Below are 11944 nucleotides of genomic sequence, written 5' to 3' on the forward strand. Positions count from 1 at the left end.
AGGACTGGCTCCTCTAAAGCCAGCTGAGCAGCACTTGGAATGCTTGGCTCTATGAAACCTGATGTACTTTATGATTCTGTTTTCTTCAAGGTTGTATTTTGTTGGTTGAACGGACTTATTGTGAGTCGCTTTGGATAAAAGCCTCAGCTAAATGCAATGTGATGTGATGTAACGACCTCCATCCGGAATAATGCCTGCTTATTGAAGCACTATTGTCACTTTCATTAATAATTATGATCTATTTCTCTTTAACATCTTTCTCTAGCAGCTCCATGAACCTCTCAGATCACATCTCGTCCCTCTTCAGCTGCAATGTCAGCCACGGCGAGCAGCCACAGCTCGATGTTCGTGTCGCCCAAAGGGAGCCGCTGATATGTGCTGTCGCCATGACCATCTTCTACAGCTTTGTCTTCTTCTGTGGAGTAAGAACCGTCAATACACTCGGCCTACTTCACACACCATCAAATGCTGCCTCCTGAATAACATCAGGCTGGTGATAAAATACAGCACTAAGCTAAGCTGCCGTTCATGGCTTGATTATCGCCTCTCTTACCCTGCTGAGAGAGCTGAGGGGGGGGCGAGGTTCTTCTGCAGGAACACGTCCTGCTCCTCGCTGGAGGCCAGGAGACGGCTCTGTGACCTTTGACCTGGACTCTGGGGATCTGGTGTATATGAATGCACTGCCCACAGCGCGCTGAGGTTCGATGCTAACTGTAAAGCACTTATCACAGCACCCTGCAGGCCACGGCCGGTCTGCCTTCACTGACTGAGGCTCAGCATGTTCGTATACAAAGCCATGTTGGTAAACCACCACCTTATATCTGCTCTCTGGTCTCACGGAGAGTCGTAGGTGGCTCCTGCCTGAGATGGCATGCGGTGCTTCTGTTACATGTGCCAGGTGCGAGGACTGACTGGGGACGGAAGCTTTTAGCTGCGCAGCTCCTCCGTCTGGGAGCAGGCTGCGGAAAGGACTGACTGGGGACGGAAGCTTCTAGGTGCAGCTCCTCCGTCTGGGAGCAGGCTGCGGAAAGGACTGACTTGGGGACGGAAGCTTCTAGGTGCAGCTCCTCCGTCTGGGAGCAGGCTGCGGAAAGGACTGACTTGGGGACGGAAGCTTCTAGGTGCAGCTCCTCCGTCTGGGAGCAGGCTGCGGAAAGGACTGACTTGGGGACGGAAGCTTCTAGGTGCAGCTCCTCCGTCTGGGAGCAGGCTGCGGAAAGGACTGACTTGGGGACGGAAGCTTCTAGGTGCAGCTCCTCCGTCTGGGAGCAGGCTGCGGAAAGGACTGACTTGGGGACGGAAGCTTCTAGGTGCAGCTCCTCCGTCTGGGAGCAGGCTGCGGAAAGGACTGACTTGGGGACGGAAGCTTCTAGGTGCAGCTCCTCCGTCTGGGAGCAGGCTGCGGAAAGGACTGACTTGGGGACGGAAGCTTCTAGGTGCAGCTCCTCCGTCTGGGAGCAGGCTGCGGAGAGAATGGAAACGGAGCGATCTGGTTCCACTGCGTGTTCTTAAAGCTCGGACAGATGCTATGCAGCCTGATGCTGTTGGTACCTGTACATGTTGGCATGCACATCGTAACCTGTAACTGTGTTGTCCTTCTTGTTGTTCTGTTGTATGTTTGTATGTTTCATGTGGAACCTACGTGCAGCAGGTTCCATGATCTCTTTGGGATTCACCTGCATACATAAAGGTTTGAAATGAAATGAAACACGACTTGTTTGTTCCTCGCTGGAGACCACTAAATGCTGTCCCCCTGCCTCTGTACAGCTGGCATTCAATGGTGTGAGCATCCTGACCCTCCTGGTGGACCCTCACATGAGAGTCAGTCCCATTCGGCTCTACCTGCTCAGCCTCGTGGTATCAGGTATGCTGCCGTCACACGCCTCATGGCGACTGCTTCAGCACAATATTCAACTGATATCTCAAACACAGCTTTCATCTGCATCCATAGCCTTTGCACAAATTATAACTTAATTAAACAATTTGAAATGTCACGTTTGAATACACTCATTCTAAATGTTTTAAAGTTGCGACCAACACTTACAGAATATGTTAATGATGAAATTAAATGTATTGTATTAGAAATGTCATTTTCTTTGATTTAATTGCCAAATGAAATTTGAAATTAAATGATGTGAATATAACATGAAAATGAAATTGAAATGCCTTTTCCATTTATTTATACATCGCATGTTTTAGCCATGTTAATGGTCCTGTCATGAGGGGGACGTTGAATGAGACAATCAAGTAAAGTGCTTCTAGGTTTTATTATAATTATGGCAAGGTTGTAGACTGAATATAACTTAGCCATCAATGTCATTTGGGCATGGACTAATGTGTGTTTCAAACCTAAAACGGATTAATATCATCCATGAAGCGCTCACATTTAGGACTAACAACATTAGTTTCTTTCAACATCACAGCTTTGGTTTATCGCCGCCTTCAAGAAACCATCATCGATGTGAAAACCTTAACTGACTTTCTTTTCACATTGGAGCCATTCTTCAGCTGCTGACCATCCCCGTCACTCTGTACCGGTCCTACTGGCAGCCCTACCCGTGGACCCTGGGCTCGACAGCATGCAAAGTCTACTTCACGATCCGCCAAGTGTGCTGTGCCACCTCGAGCTGGGTCATCACGATCTTCACCTTCGAACGCTACGCAGCCATTTGCCACACCATGTGGTCCGTCTCTCACAAGAAGGTTGATCGCTTTTCTCTTTTCACACGTTACACAAAAGCATCACTAGGATGAAGTCTCTTTGAACCAACATGGTTTCAACACATTTGATTTTCTCGCTTCTCTTTCCTTTCCAACAGAAGTCTCGGCTGCCATGCCTTCTTTTAGTATGGACCATCTCTCTGGTCTCAGCCATCCCCTTTGCCCTGGTCCACGACCAGGCTCGTGCCTGCATCCTGGACCGCACTGCCGCCACGCCAGAAGAGACCCTCCATGTTGCCACTCTGTGTGAGATGATCGAGCCTGACCCTGCACACATCTACGGAGGAGCTTTGCTTCTGAGAGCAGTCGCCTTCTTTCTGGTGAGTACATGCTGTTCAGTATGCTCATCTGTCTCCTGACCACACTGGCCCTCATCATGCAAACCTCCAACTGCAGATGCCACTGGTCTCCATCTGCACTCTGTACCTGCTCATCCTGCGCTCCCTGAGGCGGAACGCCCGTCAGAGGAGAACCGTGGGTCTCCCTCGGCCTGGTCCAGAAGCAACTCGAGCCATCCCGAGCCATCACGACGGAAAGCTGCTTCTGGATGAGAAGAAGGCTCTAAAGCTCATGGGTGAGCCATTAACACGATTACTTCTAGTTATCTGTCTCCCTAGTGCTTCATTTGAGTGCGTGGCCCTTAACGGCTGCTCGTGCTCTTGGTTAGTAACCGGACAATAGATGGACTGAACATAACTCTGCATTGGTTTCAGTTGACTTGTGCTCACTTGTCTAGACAAAAACAACACTTTTTCATTTAAGATGAGATAAAAACTACCGTCCTGCAGTTTGTAGCCCGTACCTGTGCAACATACAGCGTGACTAGCAGGGTGGGAATTTCACGACGGCCATGGCCGTCGTTGCCCCGCACTTTGGCCGTGATGCCCTGTTAAAAAAAATGCAATTCACGGCCAAAGTGGCCTTTGTGCCCCTGTCAAAAGTTAAACAAAATGTCCTGTGGTTTTGGTATTTTGACTAGCAATTTAGTTAAATTGTTTCGTTTATCAACGCTACAACATAGCGTTTCGTGAGTCGGTTGTCGTTGTTGTTGGGTGAAAAGCAAACAGCTGTTTGCTGCGGAGCGCAGCGCGAGCAGGCTCAGGGAGGGCCCTGCTTCACTACAGACTATCGCGCCACCTAACCATTCGCCAACATGTTTTTAATACCAGCGGTAACCGGCCAAGCGCCGGGCAAAAAACAATCTTCAAATAAAAGAAAGTCACCGGAGGAGCTAGAGGAGAGTGACGGGAGCATGAGAAGAAGAGGGAGAGAACGTTTCAGCTTGATCGATGGAGTTGGCTGCAGTGACGCGTCCTAAAACCCTTTCGAACATTATAAAAGTAGGGCAGACATGTGGAGATTATCCGGCTGAACAAAACGTGCATCTATCAAACAGGTTTGTTTTCCACAGACCTTATTTCCAGCTATTTTCCAAAACCCTGTGGAGAAATGCCACTGCTTCCTGTGGAGGGAACCAGCAGATTACTTCCTGGTGTCAGGACGCGTCACTGCACCTCTCAATATGATGCCAGTATAAACAAGGTCTTCTGTCGGCTCTGTACATCAATGCCGACCGATGCTGACAGTAAGTGAAGAGTAGACCATATAAAGGTATTGGCGAAATGTCCCAGCAGTTTAGGATAATGAAGGTTCTAATCAAATCAATTACATAGCCATTACATGTCTAACTCCTGATGACAGGAAGGCAGAAAGTGCATTATACAAATAATAATACTCATAATAATAGCAGACATTTTTTAACAATGACCACAATATCATTATTTTAATAAACCAAATATGAACAATTGAGGAAAATGAGGAAGAACTGATGATTAAAATGTTGTAGTACAAGTAGTAATGTAGTTAGTGCATAAATTATTGCAACAAATGTGTTAATTTTCTTCATTATTAGTCGATTTTTTTTTGGTGGACGAATGCTCCGGGCCAGAGGTTACAATGGTGGGGCCAGTGACAATACCATGTTACCCTTACTGTCTACCCCTGACCAGTGGCGGTTCTAGAACATTTTACATGGGGTGGCAAAGGGGGGGCAAGAGGTCATGCCAGGGTGGCATGGGAGGGCGGACAGTACGTGGTATTTTACACTGTATACAACCTATTTATTGTTACTTCATGCCCTAACACAAGTGTTCTTAATGCACAAGAGAAACAAGGTGTTCAGACAAACAATCGGGTGCCCTTTGAGTCCCCCAAGCTTACCTCAACCATTTTAAATGAAAGGAAACTACAACATGTATTTTAAAGCAACTCATTAATGGAACAGGTTGTTTTGCATTACAATCTTAGTATTAGACAGACATATTTGCATGTGCTCACTAAGCATTATTACATATTAATTTAATATTAAACAAATCAAAATGGCCAATTATCCAAAATGTTGCTGCTAATATAATCATATGCTTGTCAACTTTAACTGATCAAAAATAAATTCTGAAAAAATACTTGAATTATCTATGAAATTGCAATATTGTCCCGCAGTTTGTTTCAACCCCATCACGCCATACCATTTACCCTCCTATCAAAAATAATGGATCAGTCCATGTGTGATCTGCAGGGAGGGTCAGTCCATGTGTGATCTGCAGGGAGGGTCAGTCCATGTGTGATCTGCAGGGAGGGTCAGTCCATGTGTGATCTGCAGGGAGGGTCAGTCCATGTGTGATCTGCAGGGAGGGTCAGTCCATGTGTGATCTGCAGGGAGGGTCAGTCCATGTGTGATCTGCAGGGAGGGTCAGTCCATGTGTGATCTGCAGGGAGGGTCAGTCCGTGTGTGATCTGCAGGGAGGGTCAGTCCATGTGTGATCTGCAGGGAGGGTCAGTCCGTGTGTGATCTGCATTGAGGGTCAGTCTGTGTGTGATCTGCAGGGAGGGCATTACATCACAGAAGTGTCAGTTTCTTCTCTTACCTATATTTCAGTTTTTGTATTTTCATATTAAGATTGACAAGCTCAACATTTCAACTCTGTTGTATGAATTAATAATAGTAAATAATTGTTTATTACAAAATAAACAATAGTTTTGCAAAATATTACAATTTTGTAATGTCCTTGATTTCCATGTGGTGCATATCCATATCTTAGCTAAACAAGGTCTCAGGCCTACTTTTTGTCAAAAACTTCAACCCTGTTAAATGTTTTCAAGTAAATTCCTAGTAATTATTTATATGTTGTGCCTGGGGTGGGAACATGTAAGTAGTCCACTACCAGATGTTATGACCAAACATTTTGGTTTCATTTTTCAAAGATATAAAGACCCAAAAGGCACCCGATTCAGAGAATACTCTAATTCTGCATACTGTAAGTACTTAGTTATAATTAAGTACACAAATGCAATCACCCATCTCTTCAGAGAGCTACAGGTGACCTGTGCAGCAAGACATTTCAATCAATATGTGTTGTTAGTGAATTATATAGCCCTGAAGGCAGGAGAGACTGAAAAGAGTCAAGGGAAGCTTATAAAAGTTAACAGCATTTAATTACACAAAAGATGCGGTGGTGTACAACATGAAATGTGGAGTGGAGGCGGCTCTCCCCATGCGTCCGGTCAGTCCGGGTCAGCCGGAGCAAGAGGTCAATCCTTGGCTTGCTCTTCCTGTTGTCATCTGCGGTCTTCTCCTATTGGCCGACGTCGTCGGGGGCGGGTCCAATGCAATTCCTGCCTTGTTGTATTGTTAAATTACATCATTCTGGTGTCTGTGGTTATTTAAACATTCCCTAATAAACGTTATTCAGCGGCAATAGATGAGTGCTAACCCCAGTGTGCTCAATGTACAACACCACATGTCATTTCACCTTCGATTCATGGTTTGAACATGCAGCATTTCGCCACATGCTAATGCTAACCGGAAGTGAAGCATTTTCAGAATAAAATTATTAAGTTAATAGTTAGTGAACTTCAGGTTTTTCAGAATAAAACTGATTTAAATTAAATAGTGTATTTAATTCAAATTACGCCATATCAACATTGATTTTAATTTCTAACAGTGTCAATACTAAGAGCTGCTAGATTGTGCTGCTGTAATGGAACATGTCAGGAGAATAAGAACATGTGGTCCAGCTGGAGTCTCATCTGCCTCCTGAACCCTGCCTCTGGCCCTCTTTCTGATACTTCATCTTTATTCCTCACATACATTTCTTCTTCTTCACTAATGTCTTCATCTCCTCCTGGCTTCCTCCTGCTCTGACCCTCCTGGTCTCTTCAGTGAACTCTCTTTTCCCCTGCTCTGACCCTCCTCGTCTCTTCATCTCTCTTTTCCTTTTCCTCTTTCTGTTCGTCCTGATCACTTCTCATATGTCTACTTGTGAAAAGCACTGGTACAAATGATTGTATAACCTTACACGTTAGGGCCATGTAGCTAATAAGTATCATATCATCAGAAAGTATTGATCAAGCGCACACGGGCAGCTGTGTTTAGATCCAGTTTTTACGGTAAAGGATGTATCCTGGTTTCATTGATCTGGCCTCATAGTTGTGATGTGTAGTTTACGTGGATTTAACAGTAGGCTACCTCATAGTTTAGCAAAGTGATCGATCTCCCAGCGAACGCTGTCTGCGTAGTATTTTGTAATGTAACGCCCCAAACAGCGCCCGTCTGTTAAACGCTATTGATTCAAACGGCAGCGTTTTATTAATATTTAGTTTCAAGCTCTCGTCCGTAGTAAAAACAAAACTAGTGGAAGGGGAAATGCTCCCAGGGGAAGCTGATCCATAGGTGCTGGGACAGCTCGCTCGCTCTCTGCAGCGGTGTGAGCCGCGGTCTGTGTGAACGCCGCTCCGCAGTTTAATGCAGGGCCGTAGCTGCGTTTTTAACGGGCCTAAAATGATATTTAAAATGATTCACTTTTAACTAATGTAATGCTTGTTTCGTTGCTTGAGAAGCTTGTGGAAATAGTGTAGGTTTGTTTTAGTACAGTTTTAGGGAAACAAAAGTTAGGGGGGCAGCTGGGGGGGCAAGGCTCTACAGTGGGGGGGCAGCTGCCCCCCCTTGCCCCCCCCGTAGATCCGCCCCTGCCCCTGACTGACTTATGTGGTTTATGGCTGAACTTAACGTATACGTTTAAGAAACACTATTGCTATTCAGCCGTTTGTAAAACGACTGGTGTTGACGTTAGTGCTACACTTTTCAGTCATGTTGATTGACCAGCGTAATTTAACCAAACAGCCTTTGTGCCCTGTCATGTGGCCTTTGTGCCCTGTCATGTGGCCTTTGTGCCCTGTCATGTGGCCTTTGTGCCCTTAAAAAAAATGTGAACAGGAAGGCCAAATGGCCTTGCCCCTAAAATGACGAAATTCCAAGCCTGGTGAGCGTGACCCTGTGACCCCAGAGACATGTACACGCTGTCTGCTTCTCCTAGACAGTCAGATAGCACCAGAGATGCTGGACTAGATGTGCAGTGTTGTTGATATCAGCTTGAAGTTACCTAAAGATAAAGATATATATACATATCATGAACTGTCTACGGTATGTTTTTGATATTCTGCATTTAGCCAAAATATTATATTAAATAGTAATGAATTGCAATATTATTTGAATGTCCTTCAAGCTGAGCAATTGTGCCCTCTTTTTTCTTCCAGGTGCGGTTGTGGTGGCCTTTTTTGTTTGCAACTTTCCGGACGTTGCCTCGTCGCTGCTGTTCTACGTAGTCGTGTCGACGGAAACGGTTGATTCTGTCAACAGAATCTTGAGAACGTACTTGTCGCTTCCACTGTGGTATATAAACGGTGCTCTGGACCCGCTGCTGTTCTGTATGTTCTCCCTCACATTTCGCAGGGCCTGCTGGAGAACATTGGGTAGGCTCGGCCTCGCTGCTACTTCAAGTATGGAAGGTTTGTTCGGGCGGCGGCAAAGAAGTTCTAGTGAAGAGGCAAGCACTACAGCCAGAGAGGATAGATGCTAAGAGCCATCGAGAGAAGACGGACGAAGAGACGGTTACAGTCGCTAATCAGTTCAGAGGAACGGCCCCATGCAACCAGAGCTGCAACAAGCACTCTGAACCATTGTGTTTTTCACGCTATGGAAAATAAATGAATCATTTTAGAATACTAAAGATAAATATGTAAGTTGTTACAGGTCCCAACAGCTTGGGTACCACAGCAACAATAAAGACATCTGTAGAGAACAGAAGAGTGCAGCAGCATGACATAGACACAGAATCCGGTTGGCCGTCTGAAGTGCTTCTTATTCAAAATTCAAAGTACACACAGTTACATACAAATAGCTGTACTTAACAAACATATCACATTTCTCCGTCTATGTCACAGTCAATTACTGTATCTCAAGTGCAACATCGTTCCCAACTTAAACATGTATCTCACTCACTAGTATGTGACAAACAACACGTTCTATACCTCACATGTGCAGTAGCGAAGCAGGGCTATATAAGATGTAGTGCAGTTAGCAGTAAAACTCACTGTGTAAAGGGCAAAGGGCAAATCTGCACTCTGGGACTACACTTCATTTATACCAAGCTGTTGCTCAAGGACAAATTCAACAGTCAATATAAACACAAAAAGCTATCAAATAATACTTTCTATCAATACCTTTAACAAATATAACATATTATTTTACAATTCACAAAGACATCTGTAAGTTGAACCGTTTAGTTTATAAAGCATTCAATGAAAAGCCAAATGAGTATAGGTAAAGGAGTTCCAGGGTTCATACACTTTATCACCAATGATTTTTAATGACCTTTACCTAATTTCCCATGACCAAAAACATGACTCTTTCTCAGCGGTACCACTGAAACATTATTATTTGAACATGGAACAGGAAAGTAAGGTCTACATATGAAACATGTCGTGCCGATCTAAAACAAATCAAATAGTAGGCTTACTGGCTTCTCCAGGCCAAAGCAACTACATCTCTCACCAGCAAAATACCACAACAGTTAAATGCCATTTTACGTTTCATTACTATACAGCGTGTATTATCATTATAGTATTACTATTTCGGCGATTAGATCAAATATAAATTATATTTTATGCAACTTTAGTTACATTTCCATGACCTTTCCAAAACTTTGGGAAAAATATTGTTTTCCACAACTTTTAGCATTTTGAATTTCCATGACTTGTCCAGGTTTGTAATGACCGGAAGAACCCTGGAGCTCACACATACACTGGCAGTGTTCATCAACTGAAAAGACAAGGCGATGTGCCTGCAAGACTCCACTCAGGTAAACAAAACATATCACCCGTGCGCAGCAGCTAACTTGCCTGCGAGTCTTTGCTCACGTCACATTTACACACGGCGCGATGCGGCTGAAGCCCGCGAAAACGGCATCTATAGCTGCCACAGTTTAATATTTTTAAAGTACCGCTACTATGTCAAACATGCTCAAAACGTGCTGACACTGTGAGGGCTACAAGCCTCAGAAACGAACACACATCCTAACGGTTATGCTTTTGTTTGCATCAGACATACACACAGACACATTGATTTGAAACAGCTTTATTTTTGCTATATTGAGTGCACGCAATCTTATTTAAAATATCTATTGTGATTTGTGATTTGTGTTGTGTGTAATCCTATTGTCAGTGTCTTGCAGCTCACCTTGCTGATGGAAACACCTGCCTTTATAGACGTGTCAGCTAATTGGACTACGCCTGAGGGGTGTTTAAAGAGGCCACTCCATTTAAGCCACCCCTTTTTAGAGCCTCTTCCCCTGCACGCAACAATGGACTGGCCAGTAGTGCTATACATTCCCGGGGTATGTGAGGGGGGGGGGTGGTGGTATGTGAGTTGCTCTTGGGCAGAAGAGCACACAGGATGCCACTCATTTTTGTGACGTTTTGTTTATGCGTTAAATGCTAGATTGTGTCTGTTTATATGTAATTGATTTTATTACCCATCTTAAAACTGTACATATATTGGGTAAATAAAATCCTTATTTTTGAACCTCAACCTGCATTCCTGATTTGTGCGTACCCTGGCCCTTCACAGACACACTCTCTTAAACATCTCTAACATGATCTCATTCACACAAGTTAACATCGATCACTTCCATCATGCATGACCTGTAGAAAACAGAGAAGTGCAGCAGCAGGAAGTAGACACAGGATCCGGTTGATCGTCTGGATTGCTTCTGAGGAGGGGGCGGAAGTGTCCCCCCTAAAATAACCCAGGTGTCACCGCTCACCTGCCAAAGGTTCCACCTTGGCGCTACTTACTCTCAGGCCCAATCCCAAACCACTCCCTCCACCCTACCCTCCGTGACGGAGTGAACTCCGTCTGCAGCCACACTCGCAGCTCAACGAGGCTCCTCCTGTCAGAGGGAGGGAGTAAACACAGCAGCAAGCTTTGGGACGGCCCCCCCCCCCTCTCTCCGGCACAAACAGGAAGTGCTGTAACTGTAACAACGGTTTCAAATCAGCATCTCTTTGACAAAAAGTTTAAATGAATAACTCAAATAAAACTCCAAACATCTTTCCTTGTGTTTCAAAGCTCTTTTAGTTTTACACCTGATGTTTATAAGCTTCTTAGTTTTTGCAGCGGTCTGTAAATATACACAACTTTATAAATGTAGGGGTAGGGTGTAGGGGTAGGGGTAGGGGTAGGGTGTAGGGGTAGGGTGTAGGGGGCGGTTTGGGAATGGGCCTTACTGTTTCGCAAACACAGATAAACCATCAAATGATATGATTGTCACCAAAATAAATAGAGATAATGTTGAGCTTTTCAAAGCAATAAATTCACGGTTAACAACAATAAATAAAAGTAAATACACAAATAATTGTACCATTTTGTTTACACAAAAATTATGTTTAATTTTTTGGAAATATTTCAGTATAATTTGTGGGATATACATTTAGATGCAATCATGTGTTTATTGCTTTAAATATTGTATTCATGTTACTGATGTAAAGACATCAAGTGTGATCACACTACGATAACACGTAGTGTGAGTTACTATGTTGAGTTTGAAATATATGTTGTTGAAGAGTTTTTTCTGTGTATTGCTCAAGTCTTAACTGTAAATATGACCAGCAGAATGTAACTAACTAATAGGTTAATTTCTTCGACGAAGAATCCGTGTATCTACCGTCCAATTGTTTTTCTTTATTAAACACGTAAACGGAAGAGCGTCTGAGAGGCCTTTTTGCTTTTTGCCTTACTCAGGCCCGTTCCCAAACCGCCCCCTACCCCTACACCCTACCCCTACACCCGCCCCCTACACCCTACCCCAGGGGTCTGCAACCTTTTTGA

General features: G+C 44.4%; 1 pseudogene; it reads left to right on the forward strand.

Annotated features, from left to right (window-relative positions):
• The first annotated feature begins 272 nt into the window (after positions 1–272).
• LOC117443816 (neuromedin-U receptor 1-like) lies at positions 273–8636 on the forward strand (annotated as a pseudogene).
• Positions 8637–11944: the final 3308 nt, after the last annotated feature.

The sequence above is a fragment of the Pseudochaenichthys georgianus genome, unplaced genomic scaffold (genome assembly GCF_902827115.2).
Source record: "Pseudochaenichthys georgianus unplaced genomic scaffold, fPseGeo1.2 scaffold_679_arrow_ctg1, whole genome shotgun sequence".
Classification (NCBI taxonomy): domain Eukaryota; kingdom Metazoa; phylum Chordata; class Actinopteri; order Perciformes; family Channichthyidae; genus Pseudochaenichthys; species Pseudochaenichthys georgianus.